Raw genomic sequence first — 13,583 nt, forward strand, 5'->3', positions numbered from 1 at the left:
CTTCAAGAAATCTCAGATGACTAAATATGAGAGAGGTGTGAGTGTCAAGTGTACCTGTGGCACTCAAGTTAACACTTGTGTGTGTGTGTGTGTGCAGATTTTTGTCTGCATGGAAGCATCATCAGAAACAGTGACTATCAGATACCTCCAGGCTCAGTATGCTGCGCGAAAAGAAATACGGGGACGTATTTGAACGTTGTTGTCACTGCACCACTTCCATCACCTTGGTGACGTGTCAGAAATTCATCGTGACCTCTGACACATTAATCGAGCTTTGTTCGCTCTCGCAAATTGCCCTCCTCTCTCTCGGTCTTTCTCCGTCTCCGTCTGGAGTAAATCAGATCCAACATTTCTACAGTGCCTAATTTAGGGCCGATGTGGGTGCAGGGTTTCATTCCGACCAAGCAGAAGCCACGCATGGATCTATTGAAAGCCGAATCAACTGATGAAACAGATGGAACCAGGTGTGGTTGCTACTTTGACTGGAATGGAAACCTGCACTCGCACCGGCCCTTTCGCGGATAAGATCGGACACCCCTGGCTTAGATCTGAAGGGATATGGCAGGCATTTGAGTGAGTAGGAGGAACGACGGTCTTACTTAAAGGATTCCTCTTGACCGCCGTGTTTATTTTCCGTAAAAAGGAGTCATCAAGTACGTTACAATTCCACCATCGTGGGTAAAAATACTCCAATACATCAAACCAATACACAATCTTTTTGAAAGACATGCATTGTAGGCTGATTGGCGTTGCCGAATTGTCCGTAATGTGCGAAAAAGTGTGTGCGGGACTGTGCTCTGTGATGGGTTGGCACCCTGTCCAGGGTGTCCCCCTGCCTTGTGCCCCGAGCCCCCTGGGATAGACTCCAGGCTCCCCCATGACCCTGTATAGGAGATGCGGTACAGGAAATGGATGGATGGAATGTGAAAATGTTTGTTGTTGTTGTGTTGTGTGTTTATATCTTGTCACGGTCCGTGTATCCCCACAAGGACAGGAATATCTGGCAGTTTAGATGTTGTGGGGACACGTTCTTGTCCTCACAATGTCAGTAAGAGAAGTGTGTGTGTGTGTGTGTGTGTTTTTGCCTCAGTAAATCTGCTGTATAATAACAGACTTGTCTTTCTTCAAAGGCTTCAGCAAACAACATCCACACAAACACAGGCACCGAGCAACAACCCCATGACGTTCAGCTGTTTTCACACCTGCCTCACCTAGCCCCGAACTTCCTGACACCGTGTTTATATTAAACCTTAGCAAACTAACAGGAACCCTGAGTGAGCTCTGTGGACGAGCCTGAAGACAGAAGACGGAAAAATTCTAAAAGACAGACAAACACCTTTGACTTGATTAACTCGTGCGTTTGGCACCAATTTAGGACCAGGCTTTTCTACAGACACATAAATGTGATTTCCCGTTATAAGTGAAATAGCGAGATCAGTGCGATTCTCTGTAAACAGAGGACTCTCTGTTCAGACGCATAATAACGTGAGATCAATCAACTCGGACACAATAAAGCTGGGCTGAATTTCCTTCACGACTGCAAACACTTTCGGTCTCACTGTCTGTCTGTGTCTCTCTCTCTCTCTCTCTCTCTCTCACCCCGTCTCTCTCTCTCACTCCGTCTCCATCTCTCTCTGTTTCTCTCTCCGTCTCTCTCTCTCTCACTCGGTCTCTCTCACTCTGTCTGTCTCTCTCTCTCCCTCCCTCCGTCTCTCTCTCTCTCTCTCTCTCTCCATTTCTCTCTCCCCATCTCAGTTTCTGTCTCTCTCCGTCTCTCTCTCTCTCTCTCACCCCGTCTCTCTCTCTCACCCCGTCTCCATCTCTCTCTCTCTCTGTTTCTCTCTCCCCCTCACTCTGTCTCTCTCACTCTGTCTCCGTCTCTCTCTCTCTCTCCCCGTCTCTCTCTCTCTCTCCCCCAGTCTCTCTCTCTCTCTCCCCCAGTCTCTCTCTCACTCTCTCTCTCACTCTGTCTCTCTCACTCTGTCTCCGTCTCTCTCTCTCTCTCCCCCAGTCTCTCTCTCTCTCTCTCCACTTCTCTCTCTCTGTTTCTCTCTCCGTCTCTCTCTCTCACTCTGTCTCTCTCACTCTGTCTCTGTCTCTCTCTCTCTCTCCCCCAGTCTCTCTCTCTCTCTCCCCCAGTCTCTCTCTCACTCTCTCTCTCACTCTGTCTCTCTCACTCTGTCTCCGTCTCTCTCTCTCTCTCCCCCAGTCTCTCTCTCTCTCTCTCCACTTCTCTCTCTCTGTTTCTCTCTCCGTCTCTCTCTCTCACTCTGTCTCTCTCACTCTGTCTCTGTCTCTCTCTCTCTCTCTCTCTCCCCCGTCTCTCTCTCTCTCTCCCCCGTCTCTCTCTCTCCCCCAGTCTCTCTCTCTCTCTCTCTGTCTCCATCTCTCTTTCTCTCTCTCTCTCCCCCCCAGTCTCTCTCTCTCTCTCTCTCACTCTGTCTCCGTCTCTCTCTCCACCCCCAGTCTCTCTCTCTCTCTCTCCACTTCTCTCTCTCCCCATCTCAGTTTCTGTCTCTCTCTCTCTCTCTCTCTCTCTCTCTCTCTGTCTCCATCTCTCTTTCTCTCTCTCTCTCTCTCTCTCCCCCCCAGTCTCTCTCTCTCTCTCTCTCACTCTGTCTCCGTCTCTCTCTCCCCCCCCAGTCTCTCTCTCTCTCTCTCTCCACTTCTCTCTCTCCCCATCTCAGTTTCTGTCTCTCTCTCTCTCTCTCTCTCACTCTCACACACACACACACACACACACACACACACACACACACACACACACATTTGATTGCTTGGAAATCCCTGTGCTGCTCCACAATGTCTATACTGCTGTTCTGGCCAATCCCAAGCACACACTTTAGTGTGGAACCGCATTGGAACGGAGCGTCTGAAAAGAAACAGATGGTGCGGCCGAAAGCCGAACTGCTGCTACCCGCTTTATTCGACCACGTTCCGTTCGAGGAGTCGGGTTTTCATTTTCAATCCGTGACAAACCCTCGTTAAATATTCGCCTTTCTCACCTGCTCACGTCTCTGCAAGAGTCACTTGCCAGACACTTTCACAATTCAAAGCTACTTACGTCCGACAGGATACAAATCCAAACACTTCTTTTCCTGCGACAACAACCGACCGAGTCGGAAGTGGTGCGAGACGTTTCACCGTCTGCTCGTCAGCAAGCGAGAGAAACTTCTCCCCCAAAGAAAAGCCACTGTAATGTAACTACAGTAAAACAGATGTGGTGCTATTACGGTGCTTGGCCCCATAATTAACTCTTTACGCCAGAGGCCTGTTTTGGTTGTCCTCGTGTTCAGCATTGAATTTGTTCGCGATCTCCGGAGTAGTGGTAAGATTGTTTGGTTTTATTTCCCACCGAGCCAACTAGCTTTAAATGTTATAATTTTATTATGGAAGCTGTATTCGATGTTTTGCCATCAAAAAAGCTATACTTCTGCTGCCCGTTTTATCTCTGTACCGGTTTCTGTACCTTTCCCATCGCCCTGCTCTCCTGCAGCTAAACACAGTCACGATACTCTACACACAGAAACCCAACGGTGTCCTGACTCATCATATAACAGACTTACGGCCATCAAATCATTCGTCCGTTTATACTGATTGAAAACGTCCAGTGCACGCCGGGCATTTCTACGGCATTACGTTTTCAGGTTGTCCGATATTCTGGTTAGTATGATATCTCAAGTACGAGGTTGAGGGTTTATATCGCGTCGTCATTGCAGCCGGCAGATGAACCGGTTCGATTGGGGATTTGTCAAGGTCAGAGCAATGTCAAATGCATTAATAGCTTCTTTTGAACGGTGGATTAGTTCAACAAACAGACTTCATATTAAAACCATAATGAACTTTCTTTCACTTTCACACTATCCGTCGTTCCCCAGATGAGGACGGGTTCCCTTCTGAGTCTGGTTCCTCTCAAGGTTTCTTCCTCATATCATCTCAGGGAGTTTTTCCTCCCTCACCACCATCTTGCTCAATAGGGATAAATTCACACACTTAAAATCTCTACCCTGTGTCTATATGTTTCTGTAACTCTGCTTTGAGACAACGTCCGTTGTTAAATGCGCTATACGAATAAAATTTGTGTTTGAAGTATATTTCAAGGTTATTTGAGGCATACGAACGAGTAACAAGAAGGACTAGCCTTGTCGGCAGTGAACGGATCACCGTTGACGCCGTTGGAATCGAGTTCCGATTGTTTCGGTTTTTAACCTTGCAGTCGAACATGAAATTCAAATTGGAAAGTAGATTTGGAAAGACAAACTACATAAGAATACTACGAGATCCATTTCCATTCATATCTGCCCGTGTTCATCACGTGGACTTCTCTCTACTACGTTCTCCCGATAGCCGTGACGGCACTCGTTTTTAATCGGAAGAAGAAGAGAAAAAAAATTCAGAAACACGCTAATCGTCTGCAGAGGAAAGAGCCGCTATATCTGGCGGTAGTGAAGTGTGCTACAGATCAGGAACTGAATAATATGCAAAAAAGCAATGCTCGACCACAATAAACAGACCTGAATAAATGCAAACAATTGTTTACCCAAAGACTGCGCCACTGCCAATATCCTTACGCTGTACATCAACTTCTTTATTCGCACGTATTCAGCAGAAGAGTATGATAAATTAACTGGCAACTGCTGAGGTATTTAGATTCTTTTGAAAATATAAACAGAGACTCTTTCAGTCACACCGTTATTTCGCCACCATGTTGATATGACGTCACGGAAACTCGAAGAAGTCTGCGCGCTCTGAAAACTCCGACTGTCCGAGTAGGAATTACGGCGTGGAGAGGCTTTCAAACGGATCTTTCCTACTGGGAAGTCAGAATCTTGGCGCTGTACTTGGAAGTCAGAAAGATTCCCAGTCAGCAAAAAACAAAACAAAACTATGCATTCATTAATAAACACGTTTGTTATTGCAAAGCAGTCGTTCTTATTGTCCTGTAACGTCACTCCCCCAGGGAAGTGTTTTATTCCTTACATAATGTATGTGAATCAGGTGGGGGCGTGGTTTAGCGCGACTCTAAACCGGAAAACAGCACGGAAGTCGGAAACGTTCCGGTTCCCACTTGATCATGAATGCAGCATGTGTATGGGGATGGGATGTGATGAGATCTCTCTGAAGGCATGTGTACCCATGAGCCCAAAAAAGAAGTGGACGACGTCGAGTGAGCTGAAAAGCTGCCGGATTTCTGTTTTGTTCTGCGTTTCATTCCAAAATAAACAAGCTTGAGAGCAAGCTCACCCTGAATCGCCTGGTTTCTTGAGTAGCGTGCCACTGAAATTGTTCACAGAGTCTTTAGTCTTGTAGCACAGTGCATTATGGGTGTTCTGTGTAGTGTTCTAGCAATGTCGTGTATAAAATGGCTGACCTCGAATCTTCTTCTGCTCTCTACGCAGAAATCCTCTGCTTCATCGGGAGTAGCGACTTGGATACAAACGCACAATATTAATATCTCACAGTTCTAATCCCTGGGAAACTTCAGCCGAGGTAGAGATTTTCCAGAAGGTACTTGAGAGTCATTTATAGTGCTGCGCTCTCTCTTTGAAGACTAATCTCGGAGCCTCTGCTTGTTCAGAAGATAAGTCTGCACCGCTCTCAGACTCCCCAAGACCAAAGACGTTCAATCCAATCCAGGGTTTGGTTTTACTCCAAGCCTAAACACACCTGAAGCAGGTAATGACGAGCTGCGAGGCTGAACGACCACGCGAACAACGTGCTCGGTGCCGGAACGAGATAAATACAGATGTGAAGTGGCTGATGATCCCCGAGGACTGGATGGAGAATCACCGCCCTGCGCTGCATTCTCACCAAAATACCCATTTCCTGTGCGGTGGCTAAGAAGGGAAACGCTAGTTCAGACAGAAGACAGAGCACGGTTCTTGGCAAACGCGTTATCACTGCTTGGCTACTGCGCAAACGACTCGTACGGTTACACTCGAGGCAGTTTGGACGTGACGTGCTGCGATATGCGGTTTTGTGAGAAGCGGTGTATATTGAATAAAGCAGCATTCTTGGTGTAGGTTTCAGGCTTTCACATTCACAGATATCACATGTATAAGCTAAATTGGGGATTTTGGGGAAGAATATAGTTTCGATCGTTTAGAGACGGCACCGATCCGATACTCAGGATCGGTTTCTGTCGGATACCAGCAAAACCGAAGCGGGGTGATTTAAGTGATTTTAATTGGATTCGTAATCGATATCGAACGATACTTTTCTTTAAAAAAAAAAAAAGATGAATTTCATACAGGAAAAGGTACTAATTCAATCTTAGGTGCGAGTATCGGTAGAGTTGAGAGTCTCTTTGTGCTGTGAACGCAGGTTATGCCATCTCGGAATTTAACGATCACATGACAATTAGGACGTCGGCCATTTTGAAAGTCGACGTTTTCCCTTATCCACGCTGCGACGCATAAGAAATACGTGTGTACCGATAGAACACTGCGGATCAGAAAAAGACCCGTCTTCGGATTTACTCGTGTTCACGTGGATTACGAAGTAATCGAAGCACGAGTACAGTGTTCAGAACGCAGTCTGTTGCAAACAAACGGCGCTGTCGCCACACTTCCGCGTTTACGAAAGCAGAAGCGCAAGTAGAAGTGTTTCAAAACCTGGTATTCAGAAGCGATCACCGCAACGTCTCTCAGTGCTCGAATAATGCATGCAAACATCCAAACTCCAGCTTTCAGTCATTTCCCATCGATGTGCTTATGGGGAAAGAAAAAAAAAAAAGGCTTTGTGCTGTTCGCCAGGATGAGGGTGAACATTTAAAGAGGCCGGCGTTTCAAAGAACCCGATTATGTAAACGTCCAAAACACTCGGATCTGCGTTTGCCTTCGTTTAGGATTCGTTATCTGTTCAATCCGAATAACGTATCGGTAGGGGTGTAACGACACATCATGACGCGATGCGAAAATGGTAAATGTCCGATATTAGCGTTCCATTAATTATGCACGTAGTGCAGCTGCACTGCTTGAACACTAGAGATCCCAATCCGTGCATCCCGTAGAGTTAAAACGGAAAGACAGGAATCATCTGCACTTGTGACGTGACTGATACCGCCAGCGATAGATCCAGATTGCAACAACTAACACGCATAATAAGGTTATACGGTCACATGACCACGTTATAAAAGGTTAAAAAGACAACCACACTTCTGGGATCTACAGCACCCAAGAAAGAGGCTGATGAGAGACGGTCGTTTTAGCCGACTTTGGAGCTCTATTTCGGCTACGGAGCTCATACGGAGTCCCGGGGTCAGACACTTTGTTTATTCAATTAAAATTCTGGAGAGAATTTATACATTTACATATTCATTTTTATATATGTATGGTGTATGTATATTTTAAACATATATGGTGAGAATATATAGTATTCGTAGTCGATTTTGTTTTTACGATGTTATAAAACCTCCAAGTGTAGCCGTTTTTAAATTTCATTCGTTTTATCCAGACAGAAATGCACACTGTTTTGCATCGTGCGTTATACAGAAACTCCACCGGGAAATTTTCACCGCACCCTGCACATGCCCCGATTCTTGCTAATGCTAGTTTATCTTGTATTTCTTGAAAACGCACCAGGAGGACGACTTAAACAATCTAGCTAGCTAGCGAACTAACTAACTAACCAAGCGTGAAAAACACAGTTATCTATTTCCCCTCCTACAATCTGTAACTGTCGTTATATGACGACACGGACGTTGTGAAAACGCTCCACAGACACAACACACCTACCTCGTGATTACTGTACTATCCCTACGTTATCCATCCACTCAATACGGTATTCCGACCCGTCGCAGTCGGTTTAAAGCGCCGAACGTGTACAGAACGTACGCGGATAAAGATTCGAAGCTGCCGTATTTCCTGCTGAGACACCTGGACGCATCCACCACGGCGCTGATGTTTCACGTCTCTTCATATAAACACCATACAACACATAAGCGTGCAGAGAATCAGGATCCGTATCGAGAAGGGGAAAGGAAGATCAGTGCATCCTTATGGATTCTTCGGACAGATGCGATTAGGATCGAAGTCCAGTGCGATCGGTCGGACGAACGAAGAAACGTCGTGTAGGATATAACACGAGACGTCTTTTTAGAAACCGGACAGATGAGAAGAATATAAGACGGACACGTAATCAGATGCGTGTTCAGTAATTAGGGATATTGTGGTCTTGCTGTGGTTTACAGCTGAATAAATGACTGGTGCTGATGGTATGAGGAAAGATGGCAGTAAATGCTACTCGCCTGTTGGAGAAAGTATGAAATATGATTGTGAATGATGTATTAAGTAAAGGAGATTTTTAGGCTGTAGATTGGATGAAAATGAAACGTTTTAAAGCTGTGAATTTTTTATTATTATTATTTTTAAAAAAAAAAAAGGTGTTCAACAGATGAACGGCTCTGAGATTGTAAACATTGGTTGTTTGTTTGTTTGTTTTTTTTAATGAAGTGATGAAATAAAGTGAGTTTTGCTCTGCTACTGGTGTGAAGAGATGGTCGGTTGCAGACTTATTTCGACATTTTTGTACTTTTTTTTTTCCTCCTGAGGAAGTTTATAAGTTCTGTAAATCTTATCTTGAGAAAAATGTCTTCTTTTGGTTATTTTAACAGCCGGTTGAACTCACCTGGGTCTTACAGGTGAACACACCTAGTCTCTGTCCGAACTGTGCGGTTTAAACGCAGAAATTAGTGCACTCACCTGAACCGTGTTAACGGAGAAACAACAAACCGTCTTCTCCTCCTCCTCCTTCTTCTTCTTCTTCTTCTTCTTCTTGCGGAAATATTTCGACCTGCTCCAGAATCTCCTCTAGAGTTTTTTTTTCTTCTCTTCTTCTTTTAAACTAAAACACACCGGGTTTGTTTCCAGATCTCTCTTTCTCTCACTCTCTCTCTCCCTCTCTCATACACTCCGAGACAGTTTGTCTCAGCGCGAGAGGTTCGCGTGCTGCTGAGAGCGAGTCGAGCTTTCCGCGCGCGGAAATGGGTGCGCGCACGCACGCGCGCGCACGCGTACACGCATTCAGAGTCGCATCCGCACGCGCGTTCCATGCATTCCCTGTCCATAATAAGCATTATTATTATTATTATTATTATTATTATTATTATTATTATTATTATTATTATTAATATTATACATTTGTGTCTTTATTATTATTGTGTGTATGTCTTTATTATTATTATTATCATTATTGTGTGTGTGTGTGTGCGTGTGTGTGTCTTTATTATTATTATTATTGTGTGTGTGTGTGTGTGTGTATGTCTTTATTATTATTATTATTATAATTGTGCGTGTGTGTGTGTGTGTGTGTGTGCGTGTGTGTGTGTCTTTATTATTATTATTATTGTGGGTGTGTGTGTGTGTGTGCGTGTGTGTGTGTGTATGTCTTTATTATTATTATTATTGTGTGTGTGTGTGTGTATGTCTTTATTATTATTATTATAATTGTGTGTGTGTGTGTGTGTGTGTGTGTGTGTGTGTCTTTATTATTATTATTATTATTGTGGGTGTGTGTGTGTGTGTGTATGTATGTCTTTATTATTATTATTATAATTGTGTGTGTGTGTGTGTGTGTGTGTATGTCTTTATTATTATTATTATTATTATTGTGTGTGTGTGTGTGTGTGTGTCTTTATTATTATTATTATTATTGTGGGTGTGAGTGTATGTCTTTATTATTATTATTATTGTGTGTGTGTGTGTGTGTATGTCTTTATTATTATTATTATTATTGTGTGTGTGTGTGTATGTCTTTATTATTATTATTATTATTATTATTGTTGTGTGTGTGTGTGTGTGTGTGTGTGTGTGTGTGTGTGTTCATACGCATTGAACAGCTCATGGAAATCAAAAATCCAGTATCTCAAAATATTAGAATAAAGAATTTATAATACAGAAATGTCGACCGGATGAAAAGTATGTTAATTTATGCGCTGATACTCGGTCAGAGCTTTAATCCTTTTGCAGGAAGTACTGCATGAATGAGGCGTGGCGTGGAGGTGATCAGCCTGAGGCACTGCTGAGGTGTTCTGGAAGCCCAGGTTGCTTTGATAGCGGCCTTCAGCTCGTCTGTATTGTCGGGTCTGGTGTCTCTCGTAGATTCTCTATGGGGTTCGGGTCAGGCGAGTCGGCTGGACAATCAAGCACAGTAACACCACGGTCAGTAAACCAGTTACTAGTAGTTTTAGCACTGTGGGCAGGTGCAGAGTCCTGCTGGAAAAGGAAATCAGCATCTCCATAAAGCTCGTCAGCAGATGGAAGTATAAAGTTCTCTAAAATCTCCTGGTCGACGCTGCATCGACTCTCGACTTGAGAAAACACACTGGACCAACACCAGCAGATGACATGGCAACCCAAATCATCACTGACTGTGGAAACTTCACACTGGACTTCAAGCAGCTTGGATTCTGTTCCTCTCCACTCTTCCTCCAGACTCTGGAACCTTGATTTCCAAATGAAGTGCAACATTTCCTTCCATCTTCCCCGTGATTGTGGTCGTGTACTGAACCAGACTGAGAGATTAAAGCCTCAGGAAAACTTTGCAGGTATTTTGAGTTAATTAGCTGATTAGAGTTCTTCTCAAACCAAAAAAAAGGGTTGAATTATTTCATTTTATGTGTAATGAATCTAGAATATATGAAAGTTCCACTTTTTAAATTAAATTACGGGGAAAAAAAATGGACTTTTGCACGATATTCAAATTTTTTGAGACACGTCTGTATATTATTATACTCTTCACACTGAGCCCGTGGTTATAGTTTACTGAACATATTTGCATATATTTGTTAATATCTCACTGACAAACAGGTCTCACAGTAACCTCTGTGTTAGCTGGTGTTATCAGGTGCTGCTGATTTTATTACAGAATCACCTTAAGGCCAGGTGGATGTTTTTGGATGTATGGTAAATAATTAAAATGAATTAAGAATTAATATTCAGTGAAATATGTTTAGTCTGCTAATGAAGGATAGCAGACTAGTCCAGTACAAGTCTAATGTAGTCTCTATATAAAACCAAATAAAATAAAAAAATATATATATAGAAGAAAAACAAAAAGAAGAGTTATGAGCCTGGTATTGATGGCAAGGCGTCTGTCTGGGGTTTTTATTTATTTATTTATTTTTCGAAAGTAGGGATGTAACGATATATCGCTTTGACGGAACATCACGATTATGAAATCCAAAATACTTGTATGGATATGATATACGTGTACATGTGATGATCGTCACTGAAGCGTCTCACCCAAATTTGTCCCCAAAAAAAAAAAAAAAAATTTCCTAATTTTTTTTTTTTTAGAGTAAATCGGAGAAAACGGTATTTCTACATCATTTAGATACGCTTCTAAAATCACTTTAACCCTTTCATGCATAAATAATCAAAAAAATAATATAATAATATCCAGCTTCTTAATAACCTTAAATAGAATGTCAGATGTTTGTTTTTTTTTTTTTTTCATTTAAAAAGTACACAGCTTGTCCATGTGTAGGAATACTAGGAGTTTAAAAATTGTTTTTTTTTTTTTTTTTTTTTTAAAAAGGAAAGATTATACCTGAATTTTAAAAAAAAAAAAAAGTTTAACAATATGGTTAACATAAATTGTTAAAATGGATTTGAACCAAATATTTTATGTTGATATTTCAGCTGATTTTGGAGGTAAAAAAAATATCCATCTTCAATAACGAAATACATAAAGAAATAAATCCAAAAAATAAAAGCAAAAAAACAAACAAACAAACAAACAAAAAAACACAAAACAACAGATAAATCCTTCAGTGTACTCCGGTTGAAGAGGAAAAAAAAAAAAAAAAAAAATATATATATATATATATATATATATATATATATATATATATATATATATATATATATATATATATACACACACATACATATATATACACATGTATATATGTGTATATATACATGTATATATATGTATGTGTATATATATATATATATACACATGTATATATACACATATATACACACACATATATATATATGTATATATATACATATATACATATATATGTATATATATACACATATATACATATATATATACACATATATATACACACACACACACACACACACACACACACATATATATATATATATATATATATATATATATATATATATATATATATATATATATATATATATATATATATAATTTTAAGCTTAAAACTAGGATGGATTGAAAAAGAAGCAAAACGCTAAATCCTTGACTGTAGTTTGGCTCAAAATCTTTGTAAAACTTAGTTTGGGATTTTGAGTAGAAAGTTAGTGAAGCTATACCACAGACGTGGCAAACTTATGATCTATACGAGATTACCCTAACGGTCTTGTGATTTGCGGAGAATTTAAGGCCTACACCTTATATTTTCCCTTCAACCAGTGTTAAATTTGACTAGAGGACACTGTGCATGAATGTTAATAGATTTAAACCGTTTCCTGTTAATGAACCAAAACCTGTAAAACTGCAGTAACAATTATGAGGTCTAATATCAATAATATGTCTTTATTTTCCCACCTGTTTGGTCTTGATTACGACCTACCAGACGTCAGCTACTACCCAGAGAGGATCAAGGCGAACGCGTGCTTCCTTTGAGACACGTGAAGCCATCTACCGCATCACGCTGCACCTGCAGAGCCACAATGCAGCGTCATGCGCTCAGAGAAAAGCGCCGTCTGCCCTCTTCCTCATACATGAGCGTACAGACTCCCACGATTGGCTAGTGTCAGTATGATTGACAGGAGAGACACAGTATGCCCCTCCCACTCAGGCAACTTTGCCCTCTTTGACCCCAGGCTTGGTTTTAATAGCTCTTCTACATAATCTAGGCATTTATTTGGACACGATATTATTATTGTTTTTTAAATAGCCCCTTGCTATGGTTAAAACGTAGACGCTTCACACACACACACAGGTAGCATGAAGAACACAATAAATAAGAGGACACAAAGCGAAAATAGCACCTTTGTTTGTTTTTGTTTGTTTGTTTGTTTAATTGTGCTGTGGTTTATTGCATGAGTTATGATGAATACATTTATTCTGAAACTACCGAACATTCTTAATGGCACCGGAGACCCTTAAAGCGCTCCCTCGCTCTCCTCTCACACCTCTTAACATCATCCACGTTCCTTCTGATCAACGTTCAGACTTAAAAAAAAAAAAACAACAACAAAAAAAGAAACGATATTTATGGGCAAATCTGACCAGATCTTTTGTAACTTCTGCAAAGTGGTGGGGAAAAAAAATTAGGTCCCGCTGCCATCTAGTGGTCGGTTGATGTACTGCAGTGACAGGAGTTTCCATGAGACAATGAGAACACACAATAAAAACAAAAAGTAAATTAAAATAAAAATACCCCCTGAAATAAAGGAAAAAAAAAAGTCCCCCCCCCCCACCACTAACCTCCATTTTGTAAGGTAAGTAGACCAGCCACAGGTTAAAACAATTTGTTTAAAATGGTCTCTCGAGGCTTAGATTACAAATTGGTCACTGAAGAGTCAGATTATTTGAAAGGGGAAAAGAAAGAAAGAAAGAAAAAAAAACATAACAAAACACAAATT

The 13,583-nt window shown here is 41.4% G+C and overlaps 1 protein-coding gene across 4 annotated transcripts in view; it reads right to left on the reverse strand.

Annotated features, from left to right (window-relative positions):
- Positions 1 to 8,992, reverse strand: part of adcy7 (adenylate cyclase 7) — a 69,007-nt gene extending 60,015 nt beyond the window's left edge. For 2 of the 4 annotated variants that reach the window (XM_053616926.1, XM_053616927.1), the window contains exon 1: positions 8,703 to 8,992. The gene's annotated coding sequence lies outside the window, so the exon portion shown is untranslated. The remainder of the gene's footprint in view (positions 1 to 8,702) is intronic. The other 2 variants (XM_053616928.1, XM_053616925.1) reach the window with 1 other exon arrangement.
- Positions 8,993 to 13,583: the final 4,591 nt, after the last annotated feature.

The sequence above is a fragment of the Ictalurus furcatus genome, chromosome 27 (genome assembly GCF_023375685.1).
Source record: "Ictalurus furcatus strain D&B chromosome 27, Billie_1.0, whole genome shotgun sequence".
NCBI classification, from domain to species: Eukaryota; Metazoa; Chordata; class Actinopteri; order Siluriformes; family Ictaluridae; genus Ictalurus; species Ictalurus furcatus.